The sequence below is a fragment of the Schistocerca nitens genome, chromosome 8, assembly GCF_023898315.1.
Source record: "Schistocerca nitens isolate TAMUIC-IGC-003100 chromosome 8, iqSchNite1.1, whole genome shotgun sequence".
Lineage (NCBI taxonomy): Eukaryota > Metazoa > Arthropoda > Insecta > Orthoptera > Acrididae > Schistocerca > Schistocerca nitens.
In genome coordinates, this window is record NC_064621.1 from 483,070,075 (window position 1) to 483,088,370 (window position 18,296).

General features: G+C 40.5%; 1 protein-coding gene across 1 annotated transcript in view; it reads left to right on the plus strand.

Annotated features, from left to right (window-relative positions):
- The window catches only part of LOC126198670 (zinc finger matrin-type protein 2), a 43,003-nt gene that overhangs the window by 1,626 nt on the left and 23,081 nt on the right, over positions 1-18,296 (plus strand). The gene's annotated exons all lie outside the window — the stretch shown is intronic.

An 18,296-nucleotide genomic window follows, 5' to 3' on the forward strand; every position in this document is an offset into this window, starting at 1 on the left:
GTAACCTTAGTTGGGTCGACAGAAGCGTCCGATCCCACGCGTCGGCTTTGACCCGTGACGTAAGGGTGTTGTCGTGTGTGACGTCATGACGGCGCGGAGTTTGGTTTGAGTGTGGCTGTCTCCAGTTCTGTTTTATCTTATTTTATTTACTTTTCTGATCTGTTCGTTCTATCTCGTGAGATATTTTTTTTTTTTTTATTTAAAAACACTTATTACCTATTTTAATTATCTGTTTCCTCCAATTTCTGTTTTAGTTTATTATATTTATCTTTCTGATCTGTTCGTTCTATCCCGTGAGATTTTTTTTTTTTAAAAAAAAAGACAAAAAACACTAATCAGCTACTGAAGCATCTTTATCTTCTATGGGTTACAGGGGTTACGACCCCTGGGGAGGTGGGTGGGTATTCATGCATGGCTGACTTCACTTACACGTTGTAGCTACGCAAAGCGTCTAAATTTGTTTATATTTAGTTTGCCCCCCACCCAAAACACCCCATTTCCCGCGCTTGCCCCGTTAGTGTTATTAGGCTTCTTGTGGAAAGTATGTGTGTTTGTTTTTGTTTCCGCCATATTTGTGATGTCATGGGTCAAAGCAGACGGGCGGGATCGAACGCTTCCGTATTTCCCCTTATTTGGCTCACACATTAACACACTTTGACACAGTTGATCATACAGTCCTAGTAAAGAAACTAGAGAATACTGGTGTTCGTGGACATGCAGCAAACTGGATAACATCATATCTAAATAACAGGAGGCAATATGTAGCCATTAATAACTTATACAGATCAGAAGTTAGAAGCATTAAGTATGGTGTACCTCAAGGATCTGTAATGGGACCTGTTCTCTCCAATTTATTTGTGAATAATATAAAAACATGTGAAAATGAAATCAAAATACTTAATGCATATGATATGACTGTGCTAAATGTTTCCAACAATTTGGAAGCACTTGGGCAAAATACATTCATATCAGTCAGTAGTACAGCACACTGGCTCTCTGAAAATAAGTTAATTATTAATGTGAAAAAAAACTATGCACATGGTCTTCAAAAGTAAACAAAAAAAGTACATATGGATGTTTTCTTAGATGAAAAAGGACTGGAAGAAGTAGCTTCGGTTAAGTTTTTGGGCATTCCAATAGACACGAGCTAAATTGGAAGCTGCAGATAAGTACCGTTTCCAGTAAGCTAAGCTCGGTGAATGAAACAACTGGCTCAGTGTACTCACCGAGACCTCTTGTGCACTGCCTGTCATGGTTTTTTTTAACCATACATGCGATATGGAATCACAGTGTGGGGTAACTCAACTATCACAAGAATGAAGAGAATATTCACATTACAGAAGCAAGCCATTCGAATTATATTGAAAAAGAAGCTAAAAGAATCATGTAAAAGTTGTTTCAAAGAACTAAACAGTCTAACATTTCCATCATTGTATATATTCAAGGCCATTGTGAGTGCATTACATGATCACACAAAACTTGAGACTAATGAGACTGTTCATACACACAACACAAGGAACAGAGAACAACTGCGGTGCATTCCACATAGACTTAAGATTTTTGAAACAGGGCCCAAATATTCTGGCATCAAGTTAATACAAGCGATGCCAAGGGAATTACAAGACCTCAAAACTGAGAAAACGTTCCCCACAACTCTAAAAAAGTTTCTGATACAAGAGAATTTTGTAGTGTAGCAAACAGTGATCAAAAGTTCACCCTGTGAGTGATAAATCTCACACATCATAAAAAGAACTAGCAACATTAATCAGTGTTAAAGAAATTAACTATAATTAGGAACCACTGATGTATAATATAAGCTAATTATATCTAACAAATTTTTTTTTTTTTATCATAAGTCATTTTGTACCGTATAATATTATGAATATACTGCATCATAAGTCATTGTGTGTGATGGAATATTATATATACACTGTGAAAGCTCCTATGTATGTTTAACGTGTAAGGTATTTTATATACTAATATAATAGAGGGAAACATTCCACGTGGGAAAAATATATCTAAAAACAAAGATGATGTGACTTACCAAACGAAAGCGCTGGCAGGTCGATAGACACACAAACAAACACACAAAATTCAAGCTTTCGCAACAAACTGTTGCCTCATCAGGAAAGAGGGAAGGAGAGGGAAAGACGAAAGGATGTGGGTTTTAAGGGAGAGGGTAAGGAGTCATTCCAATCCCGGGAGCGGAAAGACTTACCTTAGGGGGAAAAAAGGACGGGTATACACTCGCACACACACACATATCCATCCACACATATACAGACACAAGCAGACATATTTAAAGACAAAGAGGTTGGGCAGAGATGTCAGTCGAGGCGACAACTTTGCGTCTGCACTTCCGCCTCGACTGACATCTCTGCCCAAACTCTTTGTCTTTAAATATGTCTGCTTGTGTCTGTATATGTGTGGATGGATATGTGTGTGTGTGCGAGTGTATACCCGTCCTTTTTTCCCCCTAAGGTAAGTCTTTCCGCTCCCGGGATTGGAATGACTCCTTACCCTCTCCCTTAAAACCCACATCCTTTCGTCTTTCCCTCTCCTTCCCTCTTTCCTGATGAGGCAACAGTTTGTTGCGAAAGCTTGAATTTTGTGTGTATGTTTGTGTTTGTTTGTGTGTCTATCGACCTGCCAGCGCTTTCGTTTGGTAAGTCACATCATCTTTGTATTTTATATACTTTTATATTTCGTATTATCTAGGGTGTAACCTAATGACCTGTCGTATGTTACAAGTACATATCTGTACAAAAGGTAATTTACAAGACCAATAAAAGTCACAATCACTCTGCTCTCATCACAAATTACATGGCTACCATCAGAGAAAAAAATGCACGTGTCACATCACCTTTGAATCAATTTGCTGATTTCCTGTTTCATTACTGTCTTGTTCAATATTAATTTTCACCTTTCAGCTTTAAGTACTTCACAGTATATCGAAAGCTAAACATTCTATTCTTGTATTAGACAGTGTGGTATCCTCTCACAGCAAACATTCCCCTTTTTTTTTTAATTAAAAAAAAGGGGGGGGGATAGAGTATATCTAGGTTTACACCAGAATCAGTCTACTTTGACCTGTATCATCATCTAAGTGGCGGATGTAAATAACTTATCAAATTCCAGGGAAATGACATATGCACCATAACAAGAATTAGAGTTGTTCTTGTGACACCACATTTGTTAGCATCACCAATTCACAAACAAAGTGTCACCTTTCAACCTAATCTAGACCTTAAGCGTCCCTAGAAGTCAGTATCACGCAATAACCAAGATTTTGTGTTCACATCCAGTGGCTTTACAAACTTGCAGCCAAACATTCACCTTTCACCCTAACATGGAGTTCAGTCTGATACCTCAAACTACATTCCAAAAAGATAATATAAACACAAAACTAATATTGTCGTTGTTGTGTTTGTGCTTCTTAACTTTTTCCCCCCTCAAAGGGCAGATGTCAAGTAATCACAAATACATTCTTTTCTACTGAAAGACAGACAAAAACTGAAAATCACACAAGCCACAACTTCTGATCATTGTACATCTTAAAATTTGCAACATTAGATTATATTCAGAAATGCATTAAAAGAAATGGAATATTGGTCCAAAACTGAGTTAGTCTCAGAGATTTCACACAGACTACATCAACTGATTTGAAAACAGAAAAGATGATGATAATTTTTTTAAGGTCTTTAGTCACTGACACAAGAATAGTTATCCAGTCGTAATTAAAATGAGAAGAATATAATAATTCCAATACCAAAGAAAGCAGGTGTTGACAGATGTGAAAATTACCGAACTATCAGTTTAATAAGTCACAGCTGCAAAATACTAACACGAATTCTTTACAGACGAATGGAAAAACTGGTAGAAGCCGACCTCGGGGAAGATCCGTTGGGATTCTGTAGAAATGTTGGAACACGTGAGGCAATACTGACCCTACGGCTTATCTTAGAAGAAAGATTAAGGAAAGGCAAACCTACATTTCTAGCATTTGTAGACTCAGAGAAAGCTTTTGACAATGTTGACTGGAATACTCTCTTTCAAATTCTGAAGGTGGCAGGGGTAAAATACGGGAGCGAAAGGCTATTGTACAGAAAGCAAATGGCAGTTATAAGAGTCGAGGGACATGAAAGGGAAGCAGTGGTTGGGAAGGGAGTGAGACAGGGTTGTAGCCTATCCCCAATGTTATTCAATCTGTATATTGAGCAAGCAGTAAAAGAAACAAAATAAAAATTCGGAGTAGGAACTAAACTCCGTGGAGAAGAAATAAAAACTTTGAGGTTCGCCGATGACATTGTAATTCTGTCAGAGACAGCAAAGGACTTGGAAGAGCAGTTGAACGGAATGGACAGTGTCTTGAAAGGAGGATATAAGATGAACATCAACAAAAGCAAAACGAGGATAATGGAATGTAGTCGAATTAAGTCAGGTGATGCTGAGGGAATTACATTAGGAAATGAGGCACTTAAAGTAGTAAAGGAGTTTTGCTATTTGGGGAGCAAAATAACTGATGATGGTCGAAGTAGAGAGGATATAAAATGTAGACTGGCAATGGCAAGGAAAGCGTTTCTGAAGAAGAGAAATTTGTTAACATCGAGTATAGATTTAAGTGTCAGGAAGTTGTTTCTGAAAGTATTTGTATGGAGTGTAGCCATGTATGGAAGTGAAACATAGACAATAAATAGTTTGGACAAGAAGAGAACAGAAGCTTTCGATATGTGCTACAGAAGAATGCTGAAGATTAGATGGGTTGATCACATAACTAATAAGGAGGTGAAACTTCCTGGCAGATTAACACTGTGTGCCCGACCGAGACCCGAACTTGGGACCTTTGCCTTTCGCGGGCAAGTGCTCTACCATCTGAGCTACCGAAGCACGACTCACGCCCGGTCCTCACAGCTTCACTTCTGCCAGTATATCGTCTCCTATCTTCCAAACTTTACAGAAGCTCTCCTGCGAACCTGCAGAACTAGCACTCCTGAAAGAAAGGATACTGCGGAGACATGGGTTAGCCAAAGCCTGGGGGATGGATCCAGCTTCTGTAAAGTTTGGAAGGTAGGAGACGAGATACTGGCAGAAGTGAAGCTGTGAGGACCGGGCGTGAGTCGTGCTTCGGTAGCTCAGATGGTAGAGCACTTGCCCGCGTAAGGCAAAGGTCCCGAGTTCGAGTCTCGGTCGGGCACACAGTTTTAATCTGCCAGGAAGTTTCAAATCAGCACACACTCCGCTGCAGAGTGAGAATCTCGTTCTGGTAATGAGGAGGTATTGAATAGAATTGGGGAGAAGAGGAGTTTGTGGCACAACTTGACTAGAAGAAGGGATCGGTTGGTAGGACATGTTATGAGGCATCAAGGGATTATCAATTTAGTACTGGAGGGCAGCGTGGAGGGTAAAAATCATAGAGGGAGACCAAGAGATGAATACACTAAGCAAGTTCGGAAATTACTGACGACACCTTTGGCATAATTATTTTATTATTCTCCATGGCATGATGTAATTTTAGAAGTTTTACTTCTGATGAAGGTATGTTTATATGTACCGAAACCGTGGTCAAGAATTTTAATAAAAAAATTCTATCCTGCAACTGTTTCTGGCTGTCATCCTTTATTGTGAAGGATATAGGCTGCTCTAGGTACTGGGAGATGATGAAGCTTCCACAGGATAGAGTAGCATGGAGAGCTGCATCAAACCAGTCTCAGGACTGAACACCACAATAACAACAACAACAATTAAAATGAATGTCTCATCCTTAACAGAAGTGTCCCATTCTGTAAGTGGTTGACATTTGTTAAGGTGTAATTTCCTGCAGATAAAACAATGTGTGTGGATTGCTATATTTAAATGGGCTGAACTTTTGAATATACTGCCTTTCATACTTACTTTTATTCACTGGTTTGTACGACTGGTAAACTTCATTCAACTGTTAAAAAGTTTCTTCGCTATCTCCATGATTGTGATTTTTTGTTGAAATCTGTTAGTAAGGTGACACATCATGGTGTGTACACCCCTCCCCCCCCCCCCCACCTCAAAAAAAAAAAAGTGTTCCACAGACCCCACCATGAAGAGAAGCCTTAAAACGGCTTTATAATTATTATAATTTGACTCCATTATCAACTCATGTTTGTGATTAGCCCATGGAAATTAAGTCTAAATTACTTTATTGTGATTATATCGGCAGAAAAGCAGCTACATTTGGGGATAAAAAACTCTCTTACACGACTCAGTTGCTATTATCTGCTGCTTCAGACTAGGTATTTAGGTCAACCGAAAGTTGCAATTCCACTTGTCTGCTTTGACCTGTGACATATCTGTGTTGTGTTGTGTGATGTCATGGTGGCGCAATGTTTGTAGAGGCTGTGTTGTAGTATCTCTTGTGTTGTATGTTTCAAAGACATTTGTTATGTATCTCAGGCATTTGACATTTTTAACCGAGTGTGCAACATTCATTAATGAGTTAATTTTATTTTGTGTTTTGTGGGTGATGAATTCATACTTGTTTGGTACTACTAATGCCTTGTGTTTCTTATGGTCAGAAGTTTAATAGTGTTTTTCTTTTTTAGTCAGTAATGGATATGACAGAGAAATTTAAGAGCAGATCATTGCTTAATGCTTTGGGCAAAGATATGTTGTCATCTTGTGGGCTGTTTTTTTTTTTGGGGGGGGGGGGGGGGGCGCTTAGAATTGGTGAGTCTACATTTGGTTGGCAAGTATTTTTATGTTGCTGTATTTTTTTTATTGGAGTGTGTGTGTGTGTGTGTGTGTGTGTGTGTGTGTGTGTGTGTTTATTATTGTTTGTGTATATCAAAATTTGTGATGATGCAAGTTTTCATGAATTTTAGGTTTTTTGCATTTGAGCTTGGTAATCGTGTTGGATTCTGGGTGATGGACATTGTGGATATTGGTGTATTGTCATTGGTTAGGTTATGTTTTTGATATTAATTATGTCAATTGGCTGTTGGCTTCATTTCAGATAACTATGGTATGTGAAGATTTGAATAACGGATTTGACAATTTGAGTATGTTGGTTTTTGGTACTACAGGCTTCTTTTTAGCTGCCTTACAGGTCCAGCAAAATTTGTGGATTCAGGTTTTTGATTTGTGTGTGGGTTTCTGGTGACAAGGGCTTCATATGAGCTGTATAGGTCAAGCAAAATTTACAGTATTGGGTTGTCAAGTTGTGAGTTGGTTCCTAGTATCGAGGGGATTTGTTCGAGCTAAATTTACAATACCATTGTTTTGTGTTCTTGCATTTTTTGGTTGTGTTGAATGTTGAGAATATCATGTGCTTGATTTTTGGGTTAATATTTGTTTTATTATTGCTGGAGTTAAACATTTAGCATGTTTTTTATATTTGTTAGTGGGTGTAATGAGTGGTGTCACAGTCACCATATTGTGTACACTTGACATGGGAGTGTCCACCATCTTGATGACATCAGTGGTCAGAGCAGGCAAGTGGAATTACAACTTCTGGTAATCCCAAGCATTTATATAACTGTACACTAGCAGCTGTCTGTGTAATGGTAAAATTAAAGGCTGCTTATTCTGAACATTAATATTTCATGGAATTTACATTCCAGAATCCAGATACTGACAAATTGTAGAAGGGGCAGTTAGCAGGGTAAGGCCAGTCTTTTATGCTCATTTTACTGTTTGGTTATCTAAAATTTCTTGTCTGGCATCTGATGGCAACTCGTTAAAGGCTGAAATATAAAACTCCATTTTCAACATAGGCTGTGACGCATAAGCTGCTTCTAATATTGGGGTTGTAAATTTTAGTGTGTTCATCCAAAATTCACTCTAATTATTACCCGAAAATAATAGGAGTAAATGTATTTGCAAGTAAGTGTGAGAATCCCAAGATACCTAAAGAGTCTTCTGTAAGATGTTCAGTTATCAACTGTACATAATGTTCTTATCATCTGCTTCTGTAGAATAAATAATTTTTTGACAGCTGCGTTGGTCTAGACAGTTATTCCATAAGAAAGTAAAGGTTGTACATAAAGTCTGAGAACAATTTCAATTATTTATTTCACAGGAACCAAACATTGTACAGGTATCATACATATATCATTTTGAAGAGAAACCCTGAAAGTTTTTCTTCATGTATACTGCCACAACTTAGTTTGGTAACTAGCCGATAGTCAGCGCTAGTCGCAAACATGGCGAGTTCAGATGTAGAGCAAGCTTTCTGCGTGTTGGAGTTCGACAAAGACAAGTGTGCTACAGATGTTCAGAACCAAGTATGCTAAGAAGCCACCAACAAGGAAGGTCATTTACCACTGGCACAACAAATTCGTTATGATGGGTTGCTTGTGCCCGGCAAAGAGAAGCAGACATCCCAGTGTGATTGAAGTGAATGTGGAGCGCGTAAGAGGCACATTCATAATGAGTCCGGAGAAACCGGTGTGTCATGCATCCCGTGAATTTGAAATTGCTCCAGTGACAGTGTGGAAAGTCCTGCGACTGAAGCTGTCTATGAAACCATTCAGATTGGAGCTAATGCAGAAGCTCAATGACATAGACAAAGACAGATGTTTTGAGTTTTGTTCATAGTTGCAACAGTTGAATGAGAATGGGGCTGGGATTGTTGATCACTTAATTTTTAGCAACGAAGCCATTTTTCACACTAATGGGAAAGTGAACAGGCATAATTGCCAAGTCTGGGGTACAAAGCAACCACACGAATGCTTTGAATTTGAGCATGATTCCCCAAAGATAAATGTTTTTTGTACCTTGTCACATCAAAAACCATACAGACCATTCTTCTTCACTGAGAGCACTGTCACTTGATATTCCTACTTGGACATGTTACAACAATGGCTGATGCCTCAAATGTAATCGGACGCTCTGTTCATCTTTCAGCAGGATGGGGTCCACCCCATTTTCATCGTGAAGTTTGTGGGTACCTGAACACAGAGCTGCTGCATTGATGACTCAGCCGTGCTACAGATGGGTACAGCTGTTTCATGAAATGGCCTCTCCGATCACCAGATCTTACTCCATGTGACTTTTTTTCTGTGGAGACACATTAAAGATCTGGTTTGCGTATCGCCTCTACCTCCTGATGTAGCAGAGCTCCGGGAGAGAATACGGGAAGTGACTGCCACAGTCGACAATGCCGTGCTGGGATAGGTATGACAAGAATTCGATTCCTGTATTGACGTCTGCCGGGTCACTCATGGTTCGCATATCGAATGTTGGTAAAAAAACTTTCAGAGTTTCTCTTCAAAATGCAATATTTATGACAGCTGTACAACGTTTAGTTCTTGTGCAATAAATAATTGAAGGTGTTACCGGACTTTATGAACACGCTGTATTGAGTGAAAAAATGTTAGCAATCCTATTTACAGATCGACACAATGAGAAATATGTTGTCTTCTTAGTTTTACAGCCTTCAGGCAAAAATCAAACAATGGAGAATCCAGGATGGACTGTAACAATACCAGAGAAGGAAAGTTGCTACTCACCATATAGCGGAGATGCTGAGTCGCGATAGGCACAATAAAAAGATTCACACACTCATAGCTTTCAGCCATTAAGGCCTTTGTCAGCAGCAGACACACATACACACACGCGCACACACACACACACACACACACACACACACACACACACACTTGTGCAGACACAACTTGCACACACGTCTGCAGTCTCAGAGAGCTGAAACCACACCACGAGCAGCAGCACCAGTGCATGATGGGAGTGGTGACTGGGTGGGGGTAAGGAGGAGGCTGTGATGAGGATGGAGAGGGATAGTATGGTGAGAGTGGCAGACAGTGAAGTGTTGCAGTTTAGACGGAGGGCAGGAGAGAAGGTGCGGAGGGGGGAGAGGGTAAGTAGCGGAAAGGAGAGAAATAAAAATAAATTAAAAGACTGGGTGTGGCGGTGAAATGACAGCTGTGTAGTGCTGGAATGGGAACAGGGAGGGGGCTGGATGGGTGAGGACAGTGACTAATGAAGGTTGAGGCCATGAGGGTTACCCATCCACCCCCCTCCCTGTTCCCATTCCAGCACTACACAGCTGTCATTTCACCGCCACATCCAGTCTTTTAATTTATTATTATTTATATTTCTCTCTCTCTCTCTCTCTCTCTCTCTCTATATATATATATATATATATATATATATATATATATGCCAAGGACAGTACTTCTACTTATGGCATGTATTGGTTAGAAAAATGCACCAATGATGACTGATATCAGTCAAAATCGATTTGCAACGAGATAAATAAATTATGTTTCCACGACTGGTTGCTACATTCTTTATAATTTTATATTCCACAGTCACTGCACAGAAAGGGAACCTTATGGGGCCCAACATTCAAATAATTCTAATTCGTTGGTTTGCAGATAGGTATCATTCAGCAATTCATTTCCGCTATCACCAAAAATAAATAACCCCATGATGCTTCACTTTATCAGTGATCTGTGTCATTTTGTTTTGGTTTTCCTAGCATTGTGCTGCGGTATTTGAGTGCAAGGATTTCAGTGTATAGCAGGATTGCAGACGGATCTGGGGAGAAAAAAAAAGATTCTTTTCTTTGTCGTGGTAATTAAAACTTTCTGATATCCCTCATAAACATGAAGCAGGCAGAACTGTACTTTCTTGTTAACTAAAGAGCAGCAGATAGTAATAGAGATAGGGCCTGGGAATAGGGTTGTTAGGGACTGGGCGTGTGATGTAGGTGGTGATTAACAGGATTGCTACTAAAACTTGGTCCACTAATGTTCACTTCGTACAACTGTTCTGGTGTTATAGCCAACTAGGAGAGAAAGGGGGAGTGGTGTAACGCTCTTCACGTCTATGGTATTTCCAATAAAACCACATAATAGCTACTGGATCATTCTAAATGGCGAGCACCTCAGGGAGCTCAGCCTTTTTTTGTGGGTATGTCATCGATCTTATTCCTCTCAACTCCCAGCAGAATGGGTGTGCCACTGGCGAGTATCAACACCTAACCTGACAAGAGGGCTCTTATAGTTACTCCTCCTGATGCGGGAATTATTCCAAGTACTTCCATTTAGAGTAACAGAACTCTTGGTGCTAGACAGAATTCGTTTTTGATAATTAAAAAGTAAGATGGCAGTTTTGAGAAAGTTTCACCTTTTGACATTCATAAGGTTTTAGAGGGAATCGCTGGCCCTTCAAAATCTATGAAGCCATTGACGAATGAGACACTGTTGGTTGAAATGCCTAGTACCCAACAAGCAGTGAATCTACAGGCAGCTAAATGCCACACTCCTACATGTGTTGAAAAGAGCTACACTATTCACCTTGAACTGTAGCAGAAGTGTTAAATAACAATTTTTGCAGCCAAGATCATGTGTTGAAATATTATTATTTCTTCAATGACTGATTTTGACCGAGTGTAGCTGCCATCTTTGGATCTTCTGGAAATAATATTAATGAGCATGAACTGCACAAACATAATGAGAGCACACTCCACTTATAAACAAAGGTGCCACATTGGCTTGACAAGTACATACAACAGAGTAAATAAAAGGTCCATAGCACCAACAGTGAGCCTAGGAATGGAAATGATCTTGTCCATGGAGACATTATAGCTATGGCCCATCAGGAAAGACAGAGCGAGTTTCGTTCAACTCTCAGAAATCTTTTTCAAAAAGCTTTTGCCTCTTTCAAAAAGGAGGCTGCTAGTGTCAGCACTCCTACATGTGTTTCTCAGTGCAGTTGCAAAGGTGCTGTTGTTACGGAGCATATAGCTCCTCCCAGAAAATCAGAAAAGGCCACGGCTGTTGACATTGAAGAGCTTCTGGCATCTCCACAGGCAGACTCCAGTAAACAGGCCAGCACTGCTACTTCCATTATTATGAATGTTTCTCCTCTGACAAACAAACCAAATGGAAAGCACCAGCCACAACCAGCCACAGGAGAAGGTAAACTGTCATACCATGTAGATTCATTCTTTCTGATGGTTCTAATGATTTGGCTTTGGAGGCAGTGGAATACGAAGTCTGCCTCAAGAAACCATCTTGCCCCCAGACTAAGCCTCCATCCATTGCGATATCCCCGCCGTGGTCGAGAGACAGTATCGGAAAGAAACCTCATCAATAAAATGGCTGCCATACTACAGTGAAAGATCAGTGGGTTCAGACACATAGAGGAACTGCAACTCTTAGTGTAAAAATGTCCTCTGTGCTTACGTTTACAAGAAATATATTTTAAACACGCTGATGCCCCTGTGCTACATGGCTACATCTTCCATCACAAGGGTGACTGACTAGGGAAAGGGCTAAGGGAGGCGTAGCTGCGTTTGTCAATAATATACATCACTCCTCTGCTTTATGCCTGATTACTGACCTTTTCCGAGGACATGCAGCTTTACTGTATGATTAAATGATGATGGCGTCCTCTTGGGTAAAATATTCCGGAGGTAAAATAGTCCCCCCATTCGGATCTCCGGGCAGGGACTACTCAAGAGGATGTCATTATCAGGAGAAAGAAAACTGGCGTTCTACATATCGGAGCGTGGAATGAGAGATCCCTTAATCGAGCAGGTAGGTTAGAAAATTTAAAAAGGGAAATGGATAGGTTAAAGTTAGATATAGTGGGAATTAGTGAAGTTCGGTGGCAGGAGGAACAAGACTTTTGGTCAGATGAATACAGGGTTATAAATGCAAAATCAAATAGGGGTAATGCAGCAGCAGGTTTAATAATGAATAAAAAAATAGGAGTACGGGTAAGCTATTACAAACAGCACAGTGAACGCATTATTGTGGCCAAGATAGACACGAAGCCCACGCCTACTACAGTAGTACAAGTTTATATGCCAACTAGCTCTGCAGATGACGAAGAAATTGATGAAATGTATGATGAGATAAAAGAAATTATTAAGGGAGTGAAGGGAGACGAAAATTTAATAGTCATGAGTGACTGGAATTCGAGAGTAGGAAAAGGGAGAGAAGGAAACATAGTAGGTGAATATGGATTGGGGCGAAGAAATGAAAGAGAAAGCCGCCTGGTAGAATTTTGTGCAGAGCATAACTTAATCATAGCTAACACTTGGTTCAACAATCATAAAAGAAGGTTGTATACATGGAAGAATCCTGGAGATACTGAAAGGTATCAGATAGATTATATAATGGTAAGACAGAGATTTAGGAACCAGGTTTTAAATTGTAAGACATTTCCAGGGCCAGATGTGTACTCTGACCACAATCTATTGGTTATGAACTGTAGATTAAAATTGAAGAAACTGCAAAAAGGTGGGAAATTATGGAGATGGGACCTGGATAAACTGAAAGAACCAGAGGTTGTACAGAGTTTCAGGGAGAGCATAAGGGAACAATTGACAGGAATGGGGGAAAGAAATACAGTAGAAGAAGAATGGGCAGCTGTGAGGGATGAAATATTGAAGGCAGCAGAGGATCAAATAGGTAAAAAGACGAGGGCTAGTAGAAACCCTTCCCTTGGGTAACAGAAGAAATATTGAATTTAATTGATGAAAGGAGAAAATGTAAAAATGCAGTAAATGAAGCAGGCAAAAAGGAATACAAACGTCTCAAAAATGAGATCGACAGGAAGTGCGAAATGACTAAGCAGGGATGGCTAGAGGACAAATGTAAGGATGTAGTGGCTTATCTCACTAGGGGTAAGATAGATACTGCCTACAGGAAAATTAAAGAGACCTTTGGAGAAAGGAGAACCACTTGCATGAATATCAACAGCTTTGATGGAAACCCAGTTCTAAGCAAAGAAGGGAAAGCAGAAAGGTGGAAGGAGTATATAGAGGGTCTATACAAAGGTGATGTACGTGAGGACAATATTATGGAAATGGAAGAGGATGTAGATGAAGATGAAATGGGAGATATTATACTGCGTGAAGAGTTTGACAGAGGACTGAAGGACCTGAGTCGAAACAAGGCCCCCGGAGTAGACAACATTCCATTAGAACTACTGACAGCCTTGGGAGAGCCAGTCCTGACAAAACTCTACCATCTGGTGAGCAAGATGTATGAGACAGGCGAAATACCGTCAGACTTCAAGAAGAATATAATAATTCCAATCCCAAAGAAAGCAGGTGTTGACAGATGTGAAAATTACTGAACTATCAGCTTAATAAGTCACAGCTGCAAAATACTAACGTGAATTCTTTACAGACGAATGGAAAAACTGATAGAAGCCGACCTCGGGGAAGATCAGTTTGGATTCCGTAGAAATGTTGGAACACATGAGGCAATACTGACCCTACGACTTATCTTAGAAGAAAGATTAAGGAAAGGCAAACCTACATTTCTAGCATTTGTAGATTTAGAGAAAGCTTTTGACAATGTTGATTGGAATACTCTCTTTCAAATTCTGAAGGTGGCAGGGGTAAAATACAGGGAGCGAAAGGCTATTTACAATTTGTACAGAAAGCAGATGGCAGTTATAAGAGTGAAGGGGCATGAAAGGGAAGCAGTAGTTGGGAAAGGAGTGAGACAGGGTTGTAGCCTATCCCCGATGTTATTCAATCTGTATATTGAGCAAGCAATAAAGGAAACAAAAGAAAAGTTCGGAGTAGGTATTAAAATCCATGGAGAAGAAATAAAAACTTTGAGGTTCGCCGATGACATTGTAATTCTGTCAGAGACAGCAAAGGACTTGGAAGAGCAGTTGGATGGAATGGACAGTGTCTTGAAAGGAGGATATAAGATGAACATCAACAAAAGCAAAACAAGGATAATGGAATGTAGTCGAATTAAGTCAGGTGATGCTGAGGGAATTAGATTAGGAAATGAGACACTTAAAGAAGTAAAGGAGTTTTGCTATTTGGGGAGCAAAATAACTGATGATGGTCAAAGTAGAGAGGATATAAAATGTAGACTGGCAATGGCAAGGAAAGCGTTTCTGAAGAAGAGAAATTTGTTAACATCGAGTATAGATTTAAATGTCAGGAAGTCGTTTCTGAAAGTATGTGTATGGAGTGTAGCCATGTATGGAAGTGAAACGTGGATGATAAATAGTTTAGAGAAAAAGAGAATAGAAGCTTTTGAAATGTGGTGCTACAGAAGAATGCTGAAGATTAGATGGGTAGATCACATAACTAATGAGGAGGTATTGAATAGAATTGGGGAGAAGAGGAGCTTGTGGCATAACTTGACTAGAAGAAAGGATCGGTTGGTAGGACATCTTCTGAGACATCAAGGGATCACCAATTTAGTATTGGAGGGCTGTGTGGAGGGTAAAAATCGTAGAGGGAGACCACGAGATGAATACACTAAGCAGATTCAGAAGGATGTAGGCTGCAGTAGGTACTGGGAGATGAAGAAGCTTGCACAGGATAGAGTAGCATGGAGAGCTGCATCAAACCAGTCTCAGGACTGAAGACCACAACAACAACTGACCTGCAAGCAGTTGCAGTCGAAGTTAATGTTGTCAAATGATAACTATATGCTGTTTGTATTTACCACCACAAGAAGCCATATATCCTGAGGCTCTTGCAAATCTTACAAGCAAACTCTTGCTTGGAGACTTAAATGCCCATAATGTATTGTGAGGCTGAAACACTACTTGCCCCAGTGGTCGAGTTTTAGAGAGCCTCATGATGTTTCAGGTATGGTGCATCCTCAGAGGGACAATCCCACTCATTTCAATGCTGCCGCTAGGTTACCCTCAGCCTCAGACCTCACAGATTCTGTTTGATGGGAAGTTACTGATGACCCTCATTCCAGTGAGCACTTCCCACCCTGGATTCGTCTACCAGATGGAGCATTCTTGAAAGGAAGCCACTAAGATGGATGATCAACAGAGCTAATTGGATGCTATTCAGCCAGCTGGATGTTTTTGAACACTGAGGCATTTTCTAGAAATGGGGAAGCATCCGTCACAAAGTCCAAATGTCATCTTTGAAGGCAGCCTGTATCGTGGTGCACTGATGCATGCTGCCAGCAAGTTGGGTTAGGTGTGCTGCTTTGCGACGATTTAAGTGCTGACCAACGAAAGTATGGGAAGCCATTTCAAGGATTTGTGAAAAATGCTGTCAGGTACCTATAGCAGTGGTGCTGAAGCTGTGGTGTCTCCAGACAATGCCCGGAATATTGCACAGACAGTGTCAGAGCATTTTGCAGTGGCTACTTCCACCACCAGCCCAGATTCAGCAGTCTACTGCTATTGCACGATCATGGAAGGGATTAGTTGAACTTCAGATCGAACAGATCTGAGTCATACAACTGCCCTTCCTCCATTTAGGATCTGTATTTGGCACTGTCTGAGGCTCACGATATGTGCCCAGTCAATTCCCAATCCAATACAGCATGCCGTGAAACTTGCAAACAATATGAACGGAAATCCTCCTAAAATGTTTTAATTCGATAAGGCAGGCAAGATAATTTCCCAGCTCATTGAAAGAGACAAATTTGATACCTGTCCTCAGACCAGGCAGGGACCGAATGTGTCCCAGTAGTCACCAGAGCATTGCTTAATAAGCTTTGTAGGAAATACCTCGGAGCGAATGACAATTGTCATCAAAGGCCAGTTGACTCCTTTGTCGTTCTCATTGTAGGTTCAGGAGTTTCGATCCACTATTGACAACCTGACCCTGCTAGAGGTGGCTATCCAGCAGTGTTTCCTATGTAAACAGCATAGTCTAGGGATATTGTTTGACATCAGTAAGGCATCCAACACTAGTTGGAGTCACAGTATCCTAGAACAACTCCTCCACCAGTGGGTCTTTTGTAGTTACCTCCCCATTGTCATTCAGTCTCTCTTATCAGAATAGTCTTTTAGGTACTGAGTTGGTGATGATGTGTCAGATAGTTTTGAGTGGGAGAATTATGTTCTCCAGGGAAGTATATCAAGTGCCACCATCTTTGCTATAGCTGTCAACAGTATAACATTTGCAGTAAGCAGTCCTGTACAGTGTTCCTTATTTGTGGTTGATTTTGCAGTTTTTTGTTCATCCTCTGCCGCTGTAACAGCGGCTCGTCAGTTACAACTTACACCAAAGAGGCTGGATGAGTGAGCCCTCAAGATAGGTTTTACATCTTCTGCAGATAAGAGTGTGTGTGTGTGTGTGTGTGTGTGTGTGTGTGTGTGTGTGTGTGTGTGTGTGTGTGAATTCTTTCTCGTTAATTTACCTCACTTGCCGGTACACCATTCAACATTTTAAAGACTCTATGAGGTTTATGGTCCTCATTTTTTATTTAGAACTTGTGCAGGATCTGAAGGCAAGGACCCAGAAAGAACTTAATATCTTAAAGTGCTTTTGCCACTGGTCTTGGAGGCAGCAGGATGCATCTACCCGTGTTTATTAGGGCTTTTGTTAGATCATGGCTTCATGGCAGGTGCACAATGTATGGATCAGCATGACTTTCTTACCTGGACCATTGACGCTATTCATCATAAGGTGATCAGGCTGGCCACGAGAGCCATACCCAGTCTCTGATCTTAGGCATGTGCCACGTACCATCCAGCCGCAACTCCTCAAGGTTCATCAAGCATATAAGATCCTAGTGACTCCTATGTTATCACTGTTGCTTCTCCTGCTAAAAGCACCTTTTCCCAAATCTTCCGTGAGCAACAAGGTCATTTGGGATCCATGTGAAGTAATGTTGAACTCACTTGGTGTGGGGTGAGTACAAATGTAAATCCATGTTTGGAATTGAATGCTTGGATTTAGAAAGAGAAGCTGCAATCTTGTGTGTGTTTTAATACAATATTTTATGAACTTTTAAATGAGCACCACAACTGTACAGGGTGATTTTTTCCACCATGTACAAACTCTAGGGATTGATCAATGAGAGGATACAGAACAAAAAAGGTCTAATTAACTTACGTCTGGAAATGTGTGGTTTCCGTGCAAGAAATCTGTTATTCAATCATACATTGTTACAGAGACTGTGTTCTAATACGTGCTGTACCTTGCAGCCTCAGTTACAGTATGTGCTGAAAATCGTTTCCATGTGCCCTCAGCACTTGCATGTACACACCATAGCATGTTCTGTCTCACACGTTCACATCGGCCAGGTTGCATTCAAATAGTGTCAAAGGCAACATGAATACACTGCTCCAGTTTGTCCGCATCTCGAATGGGCTCTGCATACAGAATACTTTTGAGATGGCCCTATAACCAGAAATTGCACAGGTTAAGATCTGGTGAACGAGCAGGCCATGCAACTGGACCCTCTCGTCCGACCCGTCGACCAGGGAAGACACAATTGAGATGTGTCCGGACTTAACAGTGAAGTGGCCTGGAGCACTGTCATGTGGCACCACGTAACCCTTCAAATCATCAGTGGCACTTCTTCCATCAGGGGAGGCAAAGTTACGGCAAAAAACAC